Consider the following 23,506-nt stretch of genomic DNA (forward strand, 5'->3'; position numbering starts at 1 on the left):
CACACACACCCACACACACACACACACAACACACACCACACACACACCACACACACACACACACAACACACACCACACAACACCACCACACACACCACCACACACCACACACACACCACACACACCACACACACACCCACACACAACCACACACACACACCACACACACCACACACACACACACACCACACACACCACACACACCACACACACACCACACCACACCACACCACACACACCAACACACCACACACACACCACACACAACCACACACACCACACACACACACACACACCACACACACCACACACACCACACACACACCCACACACACCACACACACCACACACACACCACACACACACCACACACACCACACACACACACACACCACCACACACACCACACACACCACACCCACCACACACACCACACACACACCACACACACCACACACAACCACACACACACACCACACACCACAACACACCACACACAACACACCACACACCACACAACCACACACACACACCCACACACCACACACACCACACACACCACACACACACCACACACACCACACACACACCACACACCCACACACACCCCACCACACCACACACACCACACACACACCACACACACACACACCATCACCACACACACACAACCACCACACACACACACCACACACACACCACACACACCAACACACACCACAACACCACACCACACACACCACACACACCACACACACCACACACAAACCACACACACACACCACACACACACACACACCACACACACACCACACACACCACACACACACCAACACACACACACACACACCACCACACACACCACACATAACCACACACCACCCACACACACCACACACACACCACACACACAACCACACACCACACACACAACACCACACACACCACACACACACCAACACACCAACACACACCACACACACAACACCACACACACCAACACACCACACACAACACACCACACACACACAAACACACCACACACACCACACACCACACACACACCACACCACCACACACAACACACACACCCACACACACACACACACACCACACACACACCACACACACACCACACACACCACACACACCACACACACACCACACACCACACACACACACCACACACACACACCACACACACCAACACACACCACACACACACACACACACCACACACACCACACACACCACACACACACCCACACACACACCACACACACACCACACAGCACCACCCACCACACACACCACACACACCAAACGACGACACACACCACACACACCACCACACACCCACACACACCACACAACAACACACACCCAAACCACACACCACACCACCACACACAACCACACACACCACACACACCACACACACCACACAAACACACCACACCACACCACACCACACACCACACACCACACACACACCACACACACCAACACACACACACCACAACCACACACACCACACACACACACACCCACACCACACCACACCACACACACTCACACACACACACCAACACACACCACACACAACACCACACCACACCACACACACCACACACACCACACACACACACACACACACACACACCACACAACACACCACACACACCACACACCACCACACACACACCACACCACACCACACACACCCTACACACACCACACACACCCACCACACACACCAACACCACACCACCACACACCACACCCACCACACACACCACACACACCACACACACACACCACACACACACCACACACACCAGACACCACACACACACACACACACACACACACCACACACACACCACACACACACACACACACACACAACCACACACCACCACACACACCAACCCACACACACCACACACACCACCACACACACCACACACCACCACACACCACACACACACCACACAACCACACCACACACCACACACACCACACACACACCACACACACACAACACACACCACACACACCACACACACCACACACACACCACACACACCACACACACACCACACACACACCACACACACACACCACACCACACACCACCACAACACACCACACACACCACCACACACCACACACCACCACACACACACACCACACACACCACACACACACACACACCACACACCACACCACACACACCACACACACACACCACACACACACCACACACACACCACAACACACACAGCACCAACACCATCATGCAAACACCAGCACACAACACCCACCACACCACAAACCACACACACACCACAAACTACACAAATCACACACACCACCACCACCATCACCACACTACACACCACACACACCATACACACACACACAACACACAGCACACACACACCACCCACACCACACACAAACCACACACACACCACACCACCACAACACACAACACCACACAACACACACACACAACCACACCACACACATACCACACCCACACACCCCACACACACACACACACCACACACACCATCACACACACACACACACCCACACTACACACACACACACACACAGCACACACACACCACACACACACACACCACTACACTCACACCACACACACACACACCACACACACACCACACACACACACACACCACACACACACCACACACACCACACACACCACACACACACACAACACAACACACACACACCACACCAAAACACACACACACACAACACACCACACACACACACACACCACACACACACACCACACACACCACACACACCACACACACCCACACCACACCACACACACACCCCACACACAGCACACACACACCACACACACACACCACACACACACCACCACACACACCACACACACCACACATACCACACCCCACCACACCCACCACACACACCAACACACACCACACACACACACACCATACACACACCATACACACCACATACACATACACACAAATTCCACACACACACCACCCCCACACACACCACACAAATACCACACAAAACACACACACCACACACACCACACACACCACACACAACACACACACCACACACACCACACACACACCACACGCCCACCATACACACACCACACACACCACACACAACACACACACCACACACACCACACACACACCACATACACCACACCACACACCACACATACACACACACAACAGGTTCCCTGCTTCTCAGCTATGTGACAGGCTGATGGTTTTGAACATGGGATGGATAATGGGTTTGTACCAGTCTATTCACACTCATTTGAATGTGATTGCATCTGATACCAATAGGAGGTATGTACTAGATAATGACCCCAGTTGTGGGATCCCTGTGTAGCAATAACTTCTTATGAATTTTGCTTATATTTAGTAAGTACTTGTTGAAAGCCCATCACATTATAGCAAAACGCGGCTGCTGAGGACTTAAAGGGACCCAGGCCATGGCTCTTCCCAGGGCAGCTCACTCCATCTGGAAAGATAACAGATGCACATTCTGCTAATTAAATCATGTTAGAATCAACGGAACTGGCTCAGCCCCATCTAGAAAACAAAAATATTTGACCAGAGAAAAACAATGACTTTAAAAAAGAAATAATTTTAGCCAATGATCTGTTGTAATTTTTTAAACCCCATTTCACAATAGTATAGAACAGCCATGGGCAAACTACGGCCCGCAGGCCGGATCCGGCCCCTTTGAAATGAATAAAACTAAAAAAAAAAAAAGACCATATCCTTTTATGTAATGATGTTTACTTTGAATTTATATTAGTTCACACAAACACTCCATCCATGCTTTTGTTCCGGCCCTCCGGTCCAGTTTAAGAACCCATTGTGGCCCTCAAGTCAAAAAGTTTGCCCACCCCTGGTATAGAATGTAAGGATTTCTGTGGCAGGATAATTCTTTTCACAGCATATCATTTTCATTTTTCCAGACTCTCTTCCACCCATGCATGTTATTTAAGACTAGAGGCCCGGTGCATGAATTCATTCACCATGAAAGGAACTGTGGGCCACAAGGCTGCGGTGGGCACAGGGGCAGGTCTTGGCCCATCCTCCACACCCCTGCTCAGCCCCTCTCGCTGCACCCATGGTCCCCTGTCTGCTGGCAGCCCCGTTCCCACTGCTGCCGCTCCCATGCGCTGATGGCACCAGCCCTGCTTGCACCTGCTGAAGGCATGGAGCAATTGGGGCTGGTGCCAACAGCGGGTGCGAGCTGGGCCAGTGCTGTCAGCGGGTGCAAGTGGTGGCTGCTGCCCCAATCGCCCCTCAGGAGCAGGGGGAGGTGGAGAAGCCCTCAGGGGTGATTGGGGCTGGCGGCCGCCACTCACACTTGCTAACAGCGCCGAGCGATCGGGACCAGCACCGGGCACCGGCAGTGGGTGCGAGCAGTAGCTCAGGCTCCTGCTGCAGTGTGAGTGGAGACAGTGTAGGCAGTGGGTGTAGGGGCGGCTCTGACACTGGCAGTGGGTGCAAGCAGTGGTTGCCAGTCCCGATCACCCCTCAGGAGCAGGGGGAGATGGAGAAGTCCTGAGGGGCGATTGGGGCCAGCAGCCGCCACTTGCACCTGCTGATGGCACCAACTAATTGAGGCAGGTGCTGGGCGCCAGCAGTGGGTGTGAATGGGGTCAGTGCTGGCAGCAGGTGCGAGTGCCGGGTGGGACTGCAGCATGCAGGAGCAAAGAATTTCCAGTAACTACCAGAGGCTCGCCCAGATGACAGCGACCGGTGCCCTGCCTTGTTCTGGCACCCCCGTTCACCTGCTCCACCATCCCGCCATGGCCAATGCCCACCATGTTCCATGCTCTGTTGCCTGCTGCTGACACCCGCCATGTTCCGTGCACGTCCCCTGTTGGTCAGCGCCCATCATAGCGACCGGTTGTTCAGTTGTTCAGTTGTTCCACTGTTCAGTCTATTTGCATATTAGCTTTTTATTATATAGGATGACTGGAGTTGGTGAAGCCGCTGTAGTGCCAGGGTGGCTTTCTGCATCTGCCTCTCTAGCTTACCTTTCTAGGAGGGCCTCTGCCCACCACATCTCCTGGCCATTGCACACCCTCCTCTCACCTCTTCTTCATCCTCCTTCTCATGATGTCTTCTCAGGTCTGGGAGTTGCAACCTGGCCTCACTGTCTTACCTTGTCCCAGGCAGGCTGTATTCACATCATTCATCTGCATTTCTGAAAAAATTTGTGATATCATTTCCTATATTCCTGCCTGGTACTTAATAGTAAAACCTCAGAGGAAATCCTGCTAAAAACATGTAAAACTGTGAGTGCTTAGTAACCCGATCATTATTTAATGCTATTCTGAAAATCCTAGCAATTACAAAAATGATCTATTTCTCTATATAAAAGCCTAAGAAATGGTCGACCAGGCGCTATAATGTGCACTGACCACTAGGGGGCAGATGCTCAATGCAGGAGCTTCCCCCTGGTGGTCAGTGCGCTCCCACAGCCAACCTCAGTCCCTCCCACAGTCCCACAGTCCCTCCCCCCAGCCGTCTGGCCCCCATCTGCCCCTGGTGCTAAACGATTCATAGACGACCTGCTTCTGGGTTGGAGTCTTGTATGTAGCAGAGCAGCTTCCTTGCTGCGATCTATTGAGAGTCAGCCCTCGACATAAGGGTTTGTCTTGCTCCCTTCCTCTCCCTTTCCCGGGGGCTGCCGCCCACCTCCGTGCGGCGTGGCGGCGAGGGAAAGAGGGGGGGAGGCAGGGAACCATGTGGTGGCAGAGTGCGACGGTGGCATTGCTGTCCAGTGACCATTCCTTCTGCACCCGGCCCAGTGACCATTGCCTCCTCTCCTGACCCCACTAGGGTCTTTGGGCCTTGGGCTGGGATGGGGAACCAAGGGTGGGTGGCAGTAGACGTGGTCCCTTTCCTGGGGGGCCGAGGGTCAGCTCCCTCCTTGGGGCCAGCGGGGGGACAACCTCCCGCTGTCCCTTCCCCCGGCCAGCCAACCTCCTGCAGTCCCTACCCCCATCCCTCTTCCTGGCTGGCAGGCTCCCATTGGCCTGGCCCCATTGGCCCTGATCACCAGCCGGGCCTAGAGACCCCACCCACGCACGAATTCATGCACCGGGCTTCTATTCTATCTATCTATATAAAAAGCCAGTGACCGGAATGCTGTAACTACCGAAATGACCGGTCACTATGTTGCCCACTGAAGCCAGTGAACCGGCCCGATTAGGGGGTGGCTTCTGGCTGGTCAACCTCCTGCGGCCTCTCCCCCCAGCCGACCCCACCCCTAATTGGACTCTCCCACCATGATCGAGGGTGGGGCAGCTGGCCACTGCCCCCCGTGTCCCTTCCCCCCGGCTGGCCCCACCCCCAACGGGCCCCCACCACCCCGATTGGCCCACAGGCCCTTCCCCCAGGTGGCCTTGTGCCATAAGGGGGTGGGGCCGGCCGGCCAACCTCCTGCAGCCCCACCCCAGATTTTCCCTCCCACCCCAACCAGGGGTGGGGCCAGCCAGCCAACTGCCTTGTGGCCCCTACTCCCTGGCCGGCCCTGCCCCCGATGGGCCCTCCACCCCATTTTGGGGAAGGGCTGGCCAGCCCACCACCCACAGCCCCTCCCCACGGTCAACCCCACCCCCGATCAGCCCCCACCATCCCAATTGGCCCACGGCCCCTCCCCCCAGCCAGCTACGCCCCCCGATCAGTCCCCCACCCCAAATCAGGGGTGGGACTGGCCAGCCAACCTCCCAAGGCCCCTCCCCCAGCTGCTGACCCCTGATTGGCCCATTTGGGGGAGGGGCCAGCCGGCCCACCACTCATAGCCCCTCCATAGCCCCTTGCTGGCCCTGCCCCCAATCGGTCCTCCCACCCCAATTGGGGGTGGGGTCCACCAGCCAATTGCCCACAGCCCCTCCCCCTAGCAGGTATGGCCCTGATCGGGCCCCGATCTAGGTGGGCTGGCCAACCTCCCGCCGTCTCCTCTTCCCAACAGACCCAGCCTGATCTGCCTCGATTGGGGTCAGGCCGGCTGGAACCCACCTGTGCACGAATTTGTGCACTGGACCTCTAGTATATATATAAAAGCCTAAGTGACCATTATGACTGAACGACTGAACTACTGAACAACTGGTCCACTGGTTGCTATGATGCACACTGTCCATCGGGGGCAGACACTCAGTGCAGGAGCTGCCCCCTGGTGGTCAGTGCGCTCCCACAGCCAACTTTCCACGGCTGGTCAACCTCCTGTGACCCCTCCCTCCTGGTCAGCCAACCTCCCATGGCCCCCATCCTTGTCCGGCCAACTTCCCGTGGCCCCAATTGGCCCTGATTGGCCCCGACCACTGGCCAGGCCCAGGGACCCCACCTGTGCATAAATTTGTGCACCAGGCCTTTAGTATGACAATAAGAATACATTTTTAAAATTGGGGGGAATCAATTGTTAAGTGTAAGAACTGAAAACTCTAAAGGGAATCAAGTTAAAACAATTGGATTTGGTGAGTGGAGTAGCTCCTGGATATATAATAAATACACAAATGCCAAGATTATCACTATGTACAGGGTGAAGGTGTGGGGACAATGAAAGCAAGTCCTGCTGATGACAAAGGTGTGTGTCCTGTCTGGGAACCCTGCCAGGTAGGCCTGACCTGCTGACTGCACTTCCAGGGATCTTGCCCGCTGCGCCCACCCCTCCCCAGAGCAGTCTCCCACTCGGCCTGTGCTGCTCGTGCCTCTCACCACACACCCTCCCCTCCCAGGTGGGACGGGCTGGCCCAGGGTGAAATGTTCCTCCAAGCCAGCCATGACCAGTCAACAGCAAGCACACTGGGTTTCTCTCCTGCGAATAAGAGCCACAGAGAGGACACTTCACTGGTGGGACAGCAGGGCAAAATTCCCCTGGGGTGGATGTGGGCCGTGACGAACCAAAGCCCTGTGCCAACTAAAACCACTAGCGCTACGGAGGAGCAGGGACCATGAGTCAGCAGAGAAGTTGGTCTGGGCCCAGCCAGCCACTTGTCAATAATGATGCTCTACCTTTACCCCGGAGCTCCCACTGGGCTGCAGAGCCGCGCGGAAGCCCAAGGCCTCCCCCAGCTCCCGTCCTCTCCCTTTGCCTTCTACAGGTGTCAGGCCGAAGACTCCCTGGAGCTGTGCCTGCCTCCTCCGCTCGCTCTGCCCGTCCCTCCACGGTGCTGCCCACAGGAGTCACCTGCATGGCTAACTCTGCTCTGACATCTTCCCAGGGCCCTGAGCGGACCCAGCAGGCACCCCGGGGGCTGAAACTGAGGAGATGGTTTTGGGTGTCTGTGGTGTCCTGAAGTGGGGGGATAAATTGCTTTGAGTAACACAGACATATTCGGTGCACAACCAGTGTGAGGCCACATTCTTGGAAGATTATGAATACTCCACTAAGGAAGGCAAAGTCTGCCCTTGCTGGTGTGGCTCTGTGGATAGAGCGTCATCCTGCGGACTGAAGGGTCCTGGGTTTGATTCTGGTCAAGGGCACATGCCTGGGTTGTGGGCTCGATCCCCAATAGTGGGCATACTGGAGGCAGCCGATCAATGATTCTTTCTCATCATTGATGTCTCTCTCCCTCTCCCTTTCGCTCTTAAATCAATAAAAATATATTTTAAAAAAGAAAGGCAACTTTTATTCAAAAAGACAGCGGGAACCGAGACCCTGTCCAACCAGAAACAGGCTAAGCCCTGGGAGTGTCGGTGGGAGCTGGACGCGGTGCACACAGGCGGCCCCTGACGGCTGGTGGAGGTACCCCAATGGGGCTGAGTAAATCGTGTCACGCAGCCACGTGTCTTATCCAGAGACCTAACGATTTTAGAGCCAGGACACTTGAGCATCTCCACCTGACAGTACACACGCCTGTGTCCCCGAAACGCATCTACTGAGGCCCTAACCCCCATGGCCCCTTCATTCCACCTTGCCCTGTTTGATTTTTTTAAATACATTTTTTTCCATTTTTGATGCAATCACAACTGGCTTTCTACCGTCAATAAGCTTTTGTGGGGAAAGGTTTTCCGATGGGGCCGGTTGTGCCAGTCGTCGTGAGCGGTGGGCTGTGGGTGGTAGGCGGTGGGTGGTGGGCGCTGAGCTCCAGGGGGCTCGCTGAGAGAAAGGCGTGGGGTTTATCTGGCTGCTGTTTTACCTGCCGTCCCTACAGGCACACGGGGCCTCTGGGGTGGGACGCAGGCGGGTGGGCTGGCTCTGCCATCGCCAGGGGCCTCGGTGTCTGGGACGGAACCAGTGCAACTTGAAGGACGTCCTGTGCAAGGTCCTTGGTGGATGCAGAGCCTGCGCCCTGCACCCAGAGTGTTGGCTGCAGCCCTGATGGTCATTCTCTTCCTCGAGGGGAAAGGCCAGGCGCCTGTTGCCCGTTCGTTTCATGCTGGAGGGAAGCAACAAGGACACGGAGTGCTGCCTGGCGCTCTCTGTTGGGTTAAGTCTCTCCCTCATCCCCCCACTGCCGTCCTGTCAGTCTCCTGGCGGGAGGGAGCGGATGGAGATGCGAGGGCTGTAATGAAGGGGCTGCTCAGGGCGAGTTTAAAGAACCACCGGGCAGCAGCAGCGGCACTCGGAGCCTCGGGGCTGTGAGCTGGCGGGAGGGGCTGGGCAGGGGGTGCACTTGCTGTCAGTCTGTCCGTCCACTGTGCAGTGGGGGCGGCCTCCTTCAGTGTTTCTGCTGCGGGGCCTCCAGGCTCTGAGGCTCTGGCTGCCCCTCGCTGTCAGCTAGGGAGAGGGTGACGTCCAGGCGGTGCAGCTGCCGTCTGTCCATGTGGCTGCGGGAGGAGGGGCCGAGGACGGAAGCCAGAGGCTCTGGGCAGCACACGGGGCCACGTGGGGCCGCCTGGCTCTGTCTGGAAGCCAGGAGCCGGGGTCAGTGGGAGCGCAGCACCGCCTGGCCTGCTGCGCGGGGTGGGGACTCCACTTCCCCTCCCGCAGCCACGTTGGCAGTAGGGCCCTCGTCACCCTCGCTCTGGTCAGTCCTGCTGTGGAGCTGGTGGGAACCCAGTGCCCGCGCCTCTAGAGAGTCGCCCTGCCCACACCCTGGACAGCCTCCCTCCACCACCCACCCCGCCTGCCCGCTGGCGCTCCTCTGGGTCCCACCTCATCCCCCTCGCAGCTCAGCTCTGGGTCGGCTCCGGGCCAGCACTTGGGCCCGACCTCAGGCACTTGGGGCGGCCCTGCGTGTTGGCCTCCCACACAAAGGGAAGAGGGGACCTGGCTCGCTGGTGTCTACCTGCCCCACTGTCCGCTGGCCCGGACCCAGTGCGTCCCCCATGAGGCCATGAAGCCGGGGCCTTCGTGTCATAGGTGCGGCGTCCTTATTAGACGAGGGAGGGACACAGGGGTGTGCACACGGGGCAGCATGCGGAGAGGAACCAGGAGGGTGGCGTCTGCAAGTCCAGGAGCGAGGCCTCAGGCAGCAGGCCCACCCTGGACTGGGAGGAGGCAGGACTGTTCGTGCAGCCATCCGAGTGCCAGGCAGAGCGAACTAACCACTCACAGGTGGGCACCACGCCCTCGGCCCTGGCCGGCCATTCTAGGAGGTGCCCAGGCTGCTCATTTAGCCATTCATTCAACAAATGTCCACGTTCCCAGCACCAGAGCGCAGGCGAGCCATGTAGGTGCTGGTGCGCCGGACTCAGGAAGGGAAACAGCCTTAAAGTTGGTGATTTTAGGGACTAAGTCCCCTCAAACAGCATGTAACATAAACTTGTAACTAACTATGTTTTATGAAAAAGTGATTGACCTTATCAGCCACTGTTACCATTTTAAAGGACTATTTAGAAAATAAAACTGTACAGGTTTACACATGCATCCTTTACCCCAATCAGAAAAGGGCAAGGCCTCCTGTGGGTCAGGACATCACAGCAATGATAATACTTCTAGCCCTAACCTTCAGCCACTTCTCCTGACAGGCCCGTCTCCTCCAGGTGGGGAAGGCGAGCACCTCTTGTCATGAGAAGACAATGTGGCCCTGTGAATGCACACATATCATGCCAAACATCACACCTCAGCCATGGCACAACAGGCACACACACAGGCACACACAAAGGCACACATGTAGACACACATAGGCACACATGGGCACACACAGACACACACACAGACACACACAGACACATACAGGCACAACAGGTACACGCACAGGCACACATACAGGGACATACACAGTCACACACAGGCACACACAGTCACACAGCCACACATGCAGTCACACACAAAGGGGCACACACAGGCTCACACAGGCACACACACAGGCACACATAGCCACACACGCAGTCACACACAGAGGGGCACACACAGGCACACACACAGACACACAGGCACACAGACACACAGGCACACACAGACACACAGGCACAACAGGTACACACAGGCGCACATACAGGGACACACACAGGTGCACACACAGGCACACATGCAGGCACAAAAAGATACACACAAGCACACACAGGTGTACACACAGCCACACACAGTCATACACAGAGGGGTACACACAGGCTTACACAGGTGCACACACATCCACACACGCGGTCACACACAGGTGCACACAGGCAAACACACAGTCACACACAGGCGCACATAGGCACACACTGGCACACACAGAGACACACGCAGGCACAACAGGTACACTCAGGCACACACAGGCACACATGCGTGCACACAGTCACACACAGGGGCACACACAGGCACACACAGCCACATGCACACATGCACACACATTTCACGAGGACAGACACCCCTGCAGGCATCATCCCCTTTGTTGTGTCACTAGCATCACATCAAATCAAAGCTGCTGCTTGTCTGAAGTTACAAAACGTGTTGTGAACGCATCTGGGTACACAGACACGCAGCCATTCCCAGCATTGACCTCCTGGCGTGGGTCTGGTTCCCTCAGCCTGTGCTGTGTGCAATGTTCTCGTGGGTCCATGCGCGGGAGGCAGAGCCAGAGGGACCTGGCCAGCTTGAAACACCCAGGTCAGGAGGTGGCAGTGTTTTTGGTAAGCACAGAGGGGCCTGGATCTGAGCAGGAGTGAGTGGGGCCATGGGCAGGGCTCTGGTTAAAAATAAAAGTACGAACAAGAGGAGGACGCAGGGGCTGCAGCTGGAGGACAAGGCCGGCTCGTGGCCATCATCCTGGACAGCACTGTTTGCCTTGGCGTGTCTTCTGAGGGCTTTCTGACATGTCTGAGCCAAGGACAGGCCTCTGCGGCCCGAGGCAGTGGCTCCCCAAGGTGGCGGTGACCCGGCACACATAGGCACACATACAGGTGCGCACAGCACACACAGGCACACACACAGGTGCACACAGACACACACACACAGCACACACAGGCACACATAGTTGTACACACAGGCACACACAGCACACACAGACACACAGGCACACACAAAGCACACATAGGTGCACACACAGGCACACATAGGCGCACACATAGGCACACACAGGCACATACACAGCCATACCTCCGTCAGGCTCTACAGGGCTGGGACTCCGTGCCTCAGGTTGCACGTTAATGACAGGGGCACACACATGTGCATTCCTCCTGACCCTCTGATGTGCAGCACAGATGGGATGTTATGCAGGGTGACCTTATTTGATTTTGTCTTCAACTTATGAAAAGTTTCAACCATAAAGAAGCCAGTAGTATAATGGCCGTATAGCCTATCTAATAATAGACAAACATGGTAATTAACCGTACCTTTGCTACCATCGCCATTGGCTGATCAGCATGATATGCAAATTAACCGCCAACAAAGATGGCGGCTAATTTACATACTGCAGGCAGGGCGGAACACTGGGAGCCGCCATCCAGGCCCCCGTGTGCGACCCCAGGAGCCGCCAGAAAGCCAGGCCACAGGCAAGGCAGCCCCCTGGAACCCAGGAGCCTGTCAGGGAGGTCTGCAGGCGAAGCAGCGATCAAGCTATGAGCGGGAGGGTGGGGGGCGGAAGGAGCTACAGGAGCAGCTCTGGCCAGAGACTGAAGACTCCGGCCGGAGCGAGGAGCAAAGACTGAAGGCTCTAGCCGCAGTGAAGACTGTGTCCAGAGCAAAGATGGAAGGCGGTGGCCAGAGTGAAGGTCTGGGTCCCGGGTGCCAGAGGAAAACTGGTGCTGGCAGCCAGGGAAAGAAGGCCTATTGCAGGAATCTTCATGCAACGGGCCTCTTGTCTTTCAATAATTGTTAATATGTTGCCCTAATGTTTTTGCTGAAACGTCATAAATTAAAGATGTTATAGATATCAGGGCACTTTATCCTCCAAAACATGAGCACCTGCCATTTCAAAACAAGGAGATTTGTTATGTAAACACAATGCCATCATCACCGTTACATCCGCCTCATGCCGGGTCCTGGTCACACTTCACAAATCGCTCTCAGTTCCCAGCAGTGGCCTCATCCCCCCACTCCCTGCAGTGGTCACTACCGAGCATGAGCCTCAGACATGGAGTCACTTGTAAAACTGAAAGACTATATTAACTTGGGGGATTATTTTTAGGAGAAAATGAGATTTCTCAGAGATAAATAAGGTAGGATTTTCCATGTGGATCGTCACTGCGGCAGACAGAAGTACCAGAAGTACGTGAGAGACGGGGTTGTGCTTGGGGACAGTGGAGCTGGGAAGGCCGCACCCCTTACATCCTGTGGGGGCAGGGCACAGAGATGGGAGCCAGGGGCAAAAGCCACACCTTTGGAGGTGGCTTGTGGGGTGGCCTGATGGGGTGTCAGCCCCTCAGTGTTCCTCCAGCTCTGCGCCCTCAGCACTCCACCATGATGTCTCGCCAACGGAACCTCATTTCCGTGGTTTGGTCAGAAATGTGACCATTGCTGTGAAATGTCGCCTCATGAAGTCTGGCACTTCTTGGATTCTGTTCTGGGTTCGAGACATGGAAGCATGGAACAGAGTGGAATCCCGGAGGGAAGGTGGGAGGTAATCCATCGAGGACTTGTATGTGTGTACATATATGCATGGCCCCTGGACACAGACTGGGATGGTGAGGGCCTAGGGGCGGGCAGGAGGGGTCAATAGGGGAAAAGGGGACACCTCAGACTTTCAACAATAGAGACTTATTTTAAAAATGCTCTGGGGTCTGGTCTCTGCAATAAATTGTTAGTCCCCCCCCCCCCCCCCCCGCCGGGCTGGGGCAGTAGCTCAGGGCTTCTGGGCACAGACAGGCGCCCAGATCATCGCCATGGCTCAGCAGTGGAGACGCCTTCTTCATTCCTTCCTGAACAGTAAGTGAGGAACAAGGACGGCGCCAATTCTATAATTTTGATTAATTTAGCACTTAAAAGGGAAACAGAGGCTTTTTAATAATTGAATTTATGGTGTAAGGTACCTGGTGTCTCTTGTTGCCACTCTTCTGGGAAATGCTTTACGTCCTTGAAAGATTTGACCTCGCATTCCAGTTGGGCATCACAGAAGGGAGCAGCGGTTTGTGGGGCGCCTCCCACGGGGGGTGGGGACTGTGGGGCGCCTCCCATGGCACCATTGCAGAGGACAAGGAGTCTGGCCAGATAGACACACAAGACCCAGGACACAACCGCGGTCTCAGCGACTAGCTCAGCCTTGCAGTTCACTTGACGGAAGGAACACCCCCACGCAAACGGCGGGGCCTCTTCTCCTGGTGGAGCACCTCTCTGTGATGTTCCAACCTTGTGTCTCCTCGCCTGTTATTCACAGCCCTGAGCGCTGAGCCCGAGAGTCTCAGTGCGTGTGGTGCTGAAGGGCTGGGGGTGTGGGGGAGAGCTCTGGCCCTGGCGCTGACTGCGGGCACCTAAGGCTGGTTTTCTCCTTTGAAAGCGGGAGTGACAGCGGCGCCTCTCAGAGATTGTCAGTGTGGCGCCGGGCGCTAGGCGGTGCTCAGTGAGCCCTGGCTCTTTATGCTGTTCATACGGTGACTTACATGGGCCTCCACCCTGCAGCGCATGCTCGCGGGGGGCTGAACAGAAAGGGGCCGTGCGCGGAGCCTCCGCAGGCTGTTAGTGCTGCCACAGGTGCCTCTGCAGCCCAGGGGGCGCGCTTGGTGTGAGGGGCGTGATGCTGCTTCCCACGTCTGCTCCCCAGCGCTGAGCGGCGGGTGCTCCGGGGAAAGGCGTCAAGGTCAGGTGCACGCTTGAGACAAACGTGGGTTTAAATGTCTGAATTAAAGAAACCTGGTTAATTTGGTTAAATGCAAAATTTCCTGAAATTATTTGTCTATTTTTCTTCCTCTTTTGAGTTCGTTTGGCCCCATCTGCATTCGGCGCCGGTGCTCCCCGAGCGCACGGAGAAGGCTGCCAGCACCCGCGGCGGAGCCTCCAGGAACCTCGTCCTGGTGTCCTCACACCTGCAGGCCTCCGCATGCGCCCTCGGGCCCCTCGGAGGAAGCTGTGTTTCTAGAACTGCTTAGATGTTGCAAAAGTATGTGTACTGCCAGGCCCCCAAATCCAACTTGATATAATAAAGTAGAATAAAAATGGAATTATTAATTTCCATGAAGGACAAGAAACAATGACTACAAAATCAGCACCAGCTTAGCCTTTGAACTGAAAGTCCACTTCCCCAGTGGGGTGGCTGGGTGGGTGAGTGTCAATCCATGAACCAGGAGGTTGCAATTTGATTCCCGGTCAGGGCACATGCGCTGGTTGTGGGCTTGGTCCCCTGTGTGGGGCGTGCAGGAGGCAGCCAATCAATGATTCTCTCTCATCATGGATGTTTCTATAGCTCTCTCCCTCTCCCTTCCTCTCTGAAATCAATAAAAATATATTAAAAAGAAGGTCCACTTATAAAGCCCAATACATGGCCGTTTAGAGTGATGATGGGTAATAATTACATTAACACTTATTTTCTTCTTAGGAGCCAGAATTTCAAAGGGAATGAATAAAAGGAATGAATCTAGTTATTTATAACTTCCTTTAGCTGGAGACAATGGTTTTAATGTTAAAATTTAGCTAGTACGCTCATTTAATCATCTTTCAAAATTCATGAGTCGCCAGGGTCCATTGGAGATGAAAATTATTCTCATTTTTACAGAATGTGAGGAGAGGGACGCTGGCGGGCCCGGGCGCGGGCAGTTGGCTCCGGAGCCTGGTGTTCCGGAGCTCAGTGCGACCCACACGCCACCGCTGCCCACCTGCCTGCTGCTCGCCGAGGAGGGCCGAAGCCCTGTTACTTTTCTCCCTCAGTCATGAAGGTTCTTGTCAAAGGAATGAACGCTGCTGCTATTTTTTATAGGAAGCAATAGCAGGGAACAAAACTCAGTCTTTCTCGTGTGCCGGAGACACCTGCAATTGTCTGGGCCATGATTCTGAAAGCAAATTTGGTTTGCCCAGGAGGTTGCCATAGCGGCTGGACAGTGGCCGTGCGGCAGAGCCCTGCTTGGCGCCGACGGGGAGTGAGCCAAGCCTTGGCGCCCGCGGGGAAGCTGAAGAGAGAGCAGAGGGCCTCTCAGTGTCGCGAAGAGGCTGCTCCAGACGGGCCCGCAGCTTCCCATTGCTGCTTGCATGTGGCACCTGACCAACGCTGGCTCTTGCATGAATCAGATATCGAAAGGAATACAGAGTGCGGTGTGCAGCAGGACTTTGCTGAGCAGAGGCGCCTTCCTATAAAAACGGAGGCCACCAAAATAATTTTTAATTGAGGTTTTTGCCTAATTGAATTCTGCCATTCTCTACAGGGAGAAATCAGGGACATCCCAGCCTTAATAAAGAAGAATAAAAAGGAACATATTTAGCCAAGAAATGTGAACCAAGGAGCGTTGATGAAGAATGTTCTGTGGAACCCTGGGAAGGCCGCCAGAGCTCCGTCGTCCCGTTCGCAGTCAGATGCAGCGCCCTGCCAGGGGCTGAATTGTGCCCCCCCCCCCGCATTTATACGTAGAAGTCTGACCCCCATGGCCTCCTTTGGAAACAGTGTTGTAGATGTAATCACGTCAAGTCAAGATGAGCCCATCAGGGTGGGGCCTAACCCAACACCGCTGGTTTTCACATAAAAAGGGAAAATCCGACACAGACAGGTGCACGGAGAGAGCCAGGTGACGATGAAGATGTTTATTGACAAGTAGAGGGGCGAGGCCTGGAACAAACCAAACCTGCTGACACCTGGAATCAGACTCTGGCCTCCAGAATGGGGACAATTTCTGTTGTTCAAGCTACAAAGTTTGTGATACTTGGTGACGGCAGTGCCAGCAAATGACACATTTCATTAAAATCCTTTGAGTTTCCACCTAGATTTTGGTTACAGTGGTCAGCGGCTCCTGATGTGAATCACTCCCCTGAATTTCCCTGGTACTTCACACCCGTGGTCCTTCTCTTCGTATTTCTTCTGCAGGATTGCCCACCCTTTGCTTTTTCATCAATCGAAGTTCTCATCAATCTCTGTTTCAGTTCAAGAGCCACTTTCTTTGTGTAGCTTTTCTTAACAGTGCTACATCATCCATCCATCCATCCATCCATCCATCCATCCATCCATCCATCACCCATCCATCCATCCATCATCCATTCATCTATCCATTCACCTATCCATCCATTCATCATCTATTCATTATCTATCTATTCTTGATCCATCCATCCATCCATCCATCCATCCATTCAACATCCATCCTTGATCCATCTATCCATCTATCCATCATCCATCCATTCATCCACCCATCATCCATCCATCCATTCATCCACCATCCATCATCCATCCATCATCCATCCATCAATCCATCCATCCATCCATCAACCATCCACCCATCACCCACCCATCCATTCATCCATCAATCTATCCATTCACCCACCCATTTGCTGGCTCACTCATTTAGACCTATTACCTTAATGCAGCACCTACAGGGCGCAGGTTTAGTCCTTCCTTTCTCTAGTTGTCAGAGGTCTGTTTAAAAAAACCTATAATAATAAGAGAGTAATATGCTAATTAGACTGGACAGACGAATGACCTTCCAGACGTCATTCCGGACATCCTTCTGGATGAAGCCATGGCAGTGGGGGCTGAGGTAGAGGCGGTTAGGAGTGATCAGGAAGGCAAGCAAGCAGTTAGGGGCAATGAGGCAGGCAGGCAGAGTGGTTAGGGGCGATCAGGCAGGCAGGCAGAGTGGTTAGGGGCAATGAGGCAGGGAGGCATGTGGTTAGGGGTGATGAGGCAGGAAGGTGAGTGGTTAGGGGCGACGAGGCAGGCAGGCAGGTGAGTGGTTAGGAGCCAGTGGTCCTGGATTGCGAGAGGGTGCAGGCCGGGCTGAGGGACCCCCCCCCCTCCGTGCACGAATTCCATGCACCGGGCCTCTAGTGTGTATATATATATATATATATATATATATATATATATATATATATATATATATATATTTCAGAGAGGAAGGGAGAAGGAGAGAGAGATAGAAACATCAATGATGAGAGAGAATCATTGATTGGCTGCCTCCTGCACACCCCCAACTAGGGATTGAGCTGCAACCTGGGCATGTGCCCTTGACCAGAATTGAACCTGGGACACTTCAGTCCACAGGCCAGCTCCCTATCCACGGAGCCAACAGCAGGGCGGTGGCCTGTTTTGTGTAACCAGGGGCACTATGGACTGTACTGCTCATAGGCTGTCTGCCACCTCAGTGCAGTAGGTGGTGTGCACCACAGGTGCTGGAATGTTACAGAGGAGCACGATGATGTAAAGAAATGAGGGGCATTAACTTTTGGAAGAAAATATATCTTTCTTAATTTATCTCTTGTGTGAATTAAGACGTTTCCATTTCATGTGTTGGGTTACCTTAAAGCAAGCAACCTTCTTAGGGAATTCAGTGCCTGAGAAGACAGACTATTTACTATATTTTACCAATACTCGTAACTTCTAACTCTATACTTACAGTCATCTCTGACACCAGCTTTAAGTGCTGAAACACTGGGTGGAGGGTATTTTCATAATTTAAATGCAAGTTTTACCTGAAGAGATGAGCTGTGGTGAATCAACTGAAAGCATCCCTGGGGCTTATTTTATTTTTTAAATATATTTTGATTGATTTCAGAGCATAAGGGAGAAAGAGAGAGAGAGAAAGAGAGAGAGAGAAACATCAATGATGAGAGAGAATTATTGATTGGCTGCCTTCTGCACACCCCCTACTGGGGATCAAGCCCACAACCTGGGCATGTGCCCTGACTGGGAATCGAATGGTGACCTCCTGGTTCCTAGGTTGATGCTCAACCATTGAGCCACACCAGCCAAGCCCTGTGTTTTATCTCTTTAACCAGATTCAGGAGGAGTTACTTCCTCAGCACAATCTAAGCTGTTATTGTGAATATCACTCCTAAGTGCTTAGGTCTGTTTCCTTCCTGGTAACAGTGCGAAGACTATTCCCTCTTTCAGAGCTTATCTCCCTCCTGGATTGGCTGCTGGCTTCGTTACCATGTCCCTCACTTGTTTTTTGTTTTGTTTTTTAATTTCAGAAAGGAGGTTCACTGCTCTTTCTATTTCAAGGGCGATTGCTACCAATGCTGCAAGGAAACGGACAGTAGGATCACACAGTAAGTTTGTGGATGTGACCCCAACAGTGAACCTGCGTCTGGAGCTGTGCTTCTTGGGACTGTGCTGTCACTGGCTCCTGCACTCTCTTTGGGGCTTTTCTTCATTTCTCCATTTTGTGGAGGAAGCCTGTGTGTCCTCTCTTCTCTTTGGTCATATTTGCATCTTTCTGATTTTTTTCTGTTCTTCCTTCTGAGTTGTTGAAGGTAATTAAGCCCCAAGTATATGCTGAACGTGGTGCCAGGCACTCCCCAGGGATTGTATGGAACCTGGAGAATACGCTGAGTGAAATAAGCCAGTCAGAGAAAGGCAAGCGTCACATGACCTCACTCACATGTGGAATCTAATGAACAAAATAAACGGATGAACGGAGTGGATCCAGAGGCAGGGAAGCAGGGAACAGAGTGGAATCTCAGAGGGAAGGCGGGGGAGGGTGGGTGGGTGGGAAGAGATCAACCAAAGTCCTTGTATGCATAGACGCATGGCCCATGGACACAGAGGATAGAGTGGTGAGGGCGAGGGGTGGAGGGCAGGGCCAAGGGTGGGCTAGAAGGAGTCAATGTGTGTGGGGGAGGGGACATATGTAATACTTTCAACAACAAAGACTTAGAACAAACAAACAAACAAACAAATAAACAAAAAAGATTCTTATAACTATGATTAAGCCAAGCAGGACAAATCTACTAAATAAACGAATGAAGGAAAAGTACATGACATTGTATGATGACGCCCTAAAAGCTGTACATTATTTCCTCCATGGAAACAGGGGAGGTAAAAAGTGGCAAGAGTTTTCTGGCAATAGAGGACATAAAATAAGAACGCTGCAATCCATTTTTTTTGCAGTGGAGTTTGTGTTCGAGGCGGATGGCTAAAGGTTAGATTGAGCCAGGCCGACCTGACCAAGAGCTTCCCGGGCGGGTGCGCAGGGCATAGCGCGAGCGCGGCGTGGGGACGAGCAGGACGAAGCTGGACGTGCAGCGTGGCCGCTGTGCCCGCAGCCTGCTCGGCTGTGTTTCTAGGGGCCGTGCCCTGGAAAGGGCCCTGCCCAGTCACCCCGTCCGCACCGCCCAGCCGCGCATCTTCGCCACCGGGCCTGGCACATTTCCGTGCTGGCTTGCCATGGTTTACACACCCATCTTTCCAGGGAGGCGTGTGCGCGTGGCGCGTGCGTGCGTGCGTGCGTGCGTGTGTGTGTGCGTGTGCGTGTGTGCGTGTGTGCGTGTGTGTGTGCGTGTGTGTGTGTGTGTGTGTGTGTGTGTGTGTAGGGTGGGGGTGGAGAGGCAGAGTGTCCCTGGCGCAGCGCCTCCTGCAGGAGGGACGCCAGGAACGGGGGCCCTGAGGCGTTTGACTAACCTCAAGGTTGTTCTCTGAAGGTCAAATGAGATAATGCGTGTGAAGCCTTGACATTTTAGAGGAACAGCCACAGAACTCACTTTTGTTGAGCCCGTACTGCTGCCAGCCCTGTACGCTGGTCGCTGATTTGACTTCTCTTATGGGGCGAGTGCCTGTGGCAGCCGGGCAGCCCCGGGAAACTGTGGGTGCTCCTAGGTGTGGGGTCCAGCAGGACTGAGCACCATGGCCACGCCGCTCTACCAGGCGCAGTGAACTCCCGAGGGAGTTGGTGCAGCTGTCTATTAAATCCACGTTTTGCATATTTATTAATTTCCCACAGTTTGTAGCTTCCTACCCCTTGTAGTCGTTATTCCTCCTGAAAGAGACTTTTATTTGAAACTCTTTCTAAAGTAATGGATTTGTTTGTGGATTTCCTTCCATCTTTATTACCAGAGATGTAGAAAAACCAAAACCCAAATCTTCACAGTCACTGGCTTCTCTGAAAGCAAGTGCTGTTGGAAGAGTAAGAAAGCCCTGCCACGTGGCTCAGTGGCTGAGCGTTGACCTATGAACCAGGAGGTCACTGTTCGATTCCCGGTGGGGGCACATGCCTGGTTTTTGGCTCAATCCCCAGGAGGGGGCGTGCAGGAGGCAGCCAACCATGTTTCTCTCTCCTCAATGTTTCTATCTCTCTATCCCTCTCCCTTCCTCTCTCTCTAAAATTTCAATAAAAAACATTATTTTTTAAAAAAAAGAAAGAGTAAGGAAACTGTAGGATGTTGGGTCAGGGAAGCACTAATGAAAACCTCCAGGTACCAGGTAAAGAGAGAGCCTGGGGTGGGGGTTGGGGGGAGGCACAAGGCGTCCTTTCGCTGTGGCCCAGCCCCTGTGGTGTCCTGAGGGTTGGGGCAGTTCGCAGCCCCGAGAAGGAACCCTGCTCTGTCACAGTGATTTATGGGCCCAGCTCCGTTACAAGGGCATAGAGTTACTTTTATTTATAACCTATCAGTTGGCAGATAATAAACACTCCTGATGTATTTCTGCTATTAGATTGATAGTTTTGTTTTTAAATAGGACAGAAAAGAATGAGTTTGTCTAAAAATAGAATTGAATTAGCCATCATATCTTTGCACTTTCCTCCGATATCTTCTCGTTGATATTTAGTAGCTTTGTGTCTGCCATCTGGTTTCTCTTTAGTGACACCATTTGGCCAGTAATCAAAGAAAACTCCGTTATAGCTTTTTTAAAAAAGGTGAACATAATGAAGACTTTGGTTTTGAGCATAAGGTCAAGAAATGTCAAACATAGGCCATCAAATTAAAAGTAAATCAATAACATTAGGAGGCTAAAAATACTTCTCAACATGGGGAAACTCATGGCCTATGAAGGCATAAGATTAAAAGGTGTTAATACAATGGAACAAATTTCAAAAAATTCAAAGCACAAATGAGAAAGGGAGGAGGAACAAGAGGTAAATCTGGCCTTTCCCAGGGAAGGTGGAAGCTAAGTAGATAAACGTATAGACACATCCCGACTTGGTGATGTTGGACTGTCATCAGTGGAGGCTGTCAGTGTCCATGGGAAGGTTTTTCCGTATTAAAGCGAGCATACCCCCCCCGCCCCCCCTCCCCCCACACACACTCCCTACATCAAGGAGAGAGCGTCACAGGCCAGTCTCTCATGGCACCTCAGCCTCCTGTCTGACCACAATGCTCCTAAATTCCTGCGGAATTGGCCCCACGCACGTTTTGTGGGTCAAGTGCCAGGAGGGGCTTCTGGCCCTAGGCCCGCGGTAACCCTGCTCTCACTCTTGTTTCCTCGTCAGTGAAACAGGAATCTGTGTATTACTTTCCCTGGTTGCAACTTTTTTTTATCGAGGTGAAATTCTCCTAACATGAAAGTACTCATGTTCAAGTGCACGCTGCAGTGCTGGTTAGTATATTCCCATTGTCTGGTCCCAGACGTGTTCACCGCCCAAAGGAAACGCCACGCCCACCCGGCAGTGCTCCCTGCTCCCCTCCGCCAGCCCTGTTGCTGCCGGCCTGCTTTCTCGCTATGGGTTTACCTGCTCGGCATATGTCACATAAACAGAATTGTACAGCATGTGATCTTTGCGTCTGGCTTCTCTCACGTACAGTTTTCAAGGTTCAGCTCCTGTGGCAGGTGGCAGGGCTCCATCCCTTTTTCATGGCCAAGTAACATTCTTGCTTATGTATGTGTCAGTGTGTGGCCATTCGGGTAATTCCGACCCCTTGGCTGTTATGAAGCGTGCTGCAGTGAACGTTCCTTCACACAGATCTTGTGTGAGTCCCTGTTCTACCTGGGAGTGGAATTGCTGAGTCATATGTTAATTCTGTGTTTAGCTTTTCAAGAAAATGCTACATTTCTTTCCACAGCAGTTGAACCATTTTGCATTCTCCAACCAACACATGAGGGTGCCTTCAGAGAATCTTGAACAGAGCTTTGAGCTAATTGCGTCTGTTCTGGGGACGGATTGAAAGGCAGTGGGGCTGGGGGCAGGCTTTGAGGGCGGTCTCCTGGCTAAGGTTGGGCTTCTTCTAGAGCTGCCGCCCGCCTGTGGGGCAGGAGGGAAGGAAATGCTCAGGAAGGCGCTCCCCT

The sequence above is a fragment of the Myotis myotis genome, unplaced genomic scaffold (genome assembly GCF_014108235.1).
Source record: "Myotis myotis isolate mMyoMyo1 unplaced genomic scaffold, mMyoMyo1.p scaffold_m19_p_25, whole genome shotgun sequence".
Taxonomy (NCBI): Eukaryota; Metazoa; Chordata; class Mammalia; order Chiroptera; family Vespertilionidae; genus Myotis; species Myotis myotis.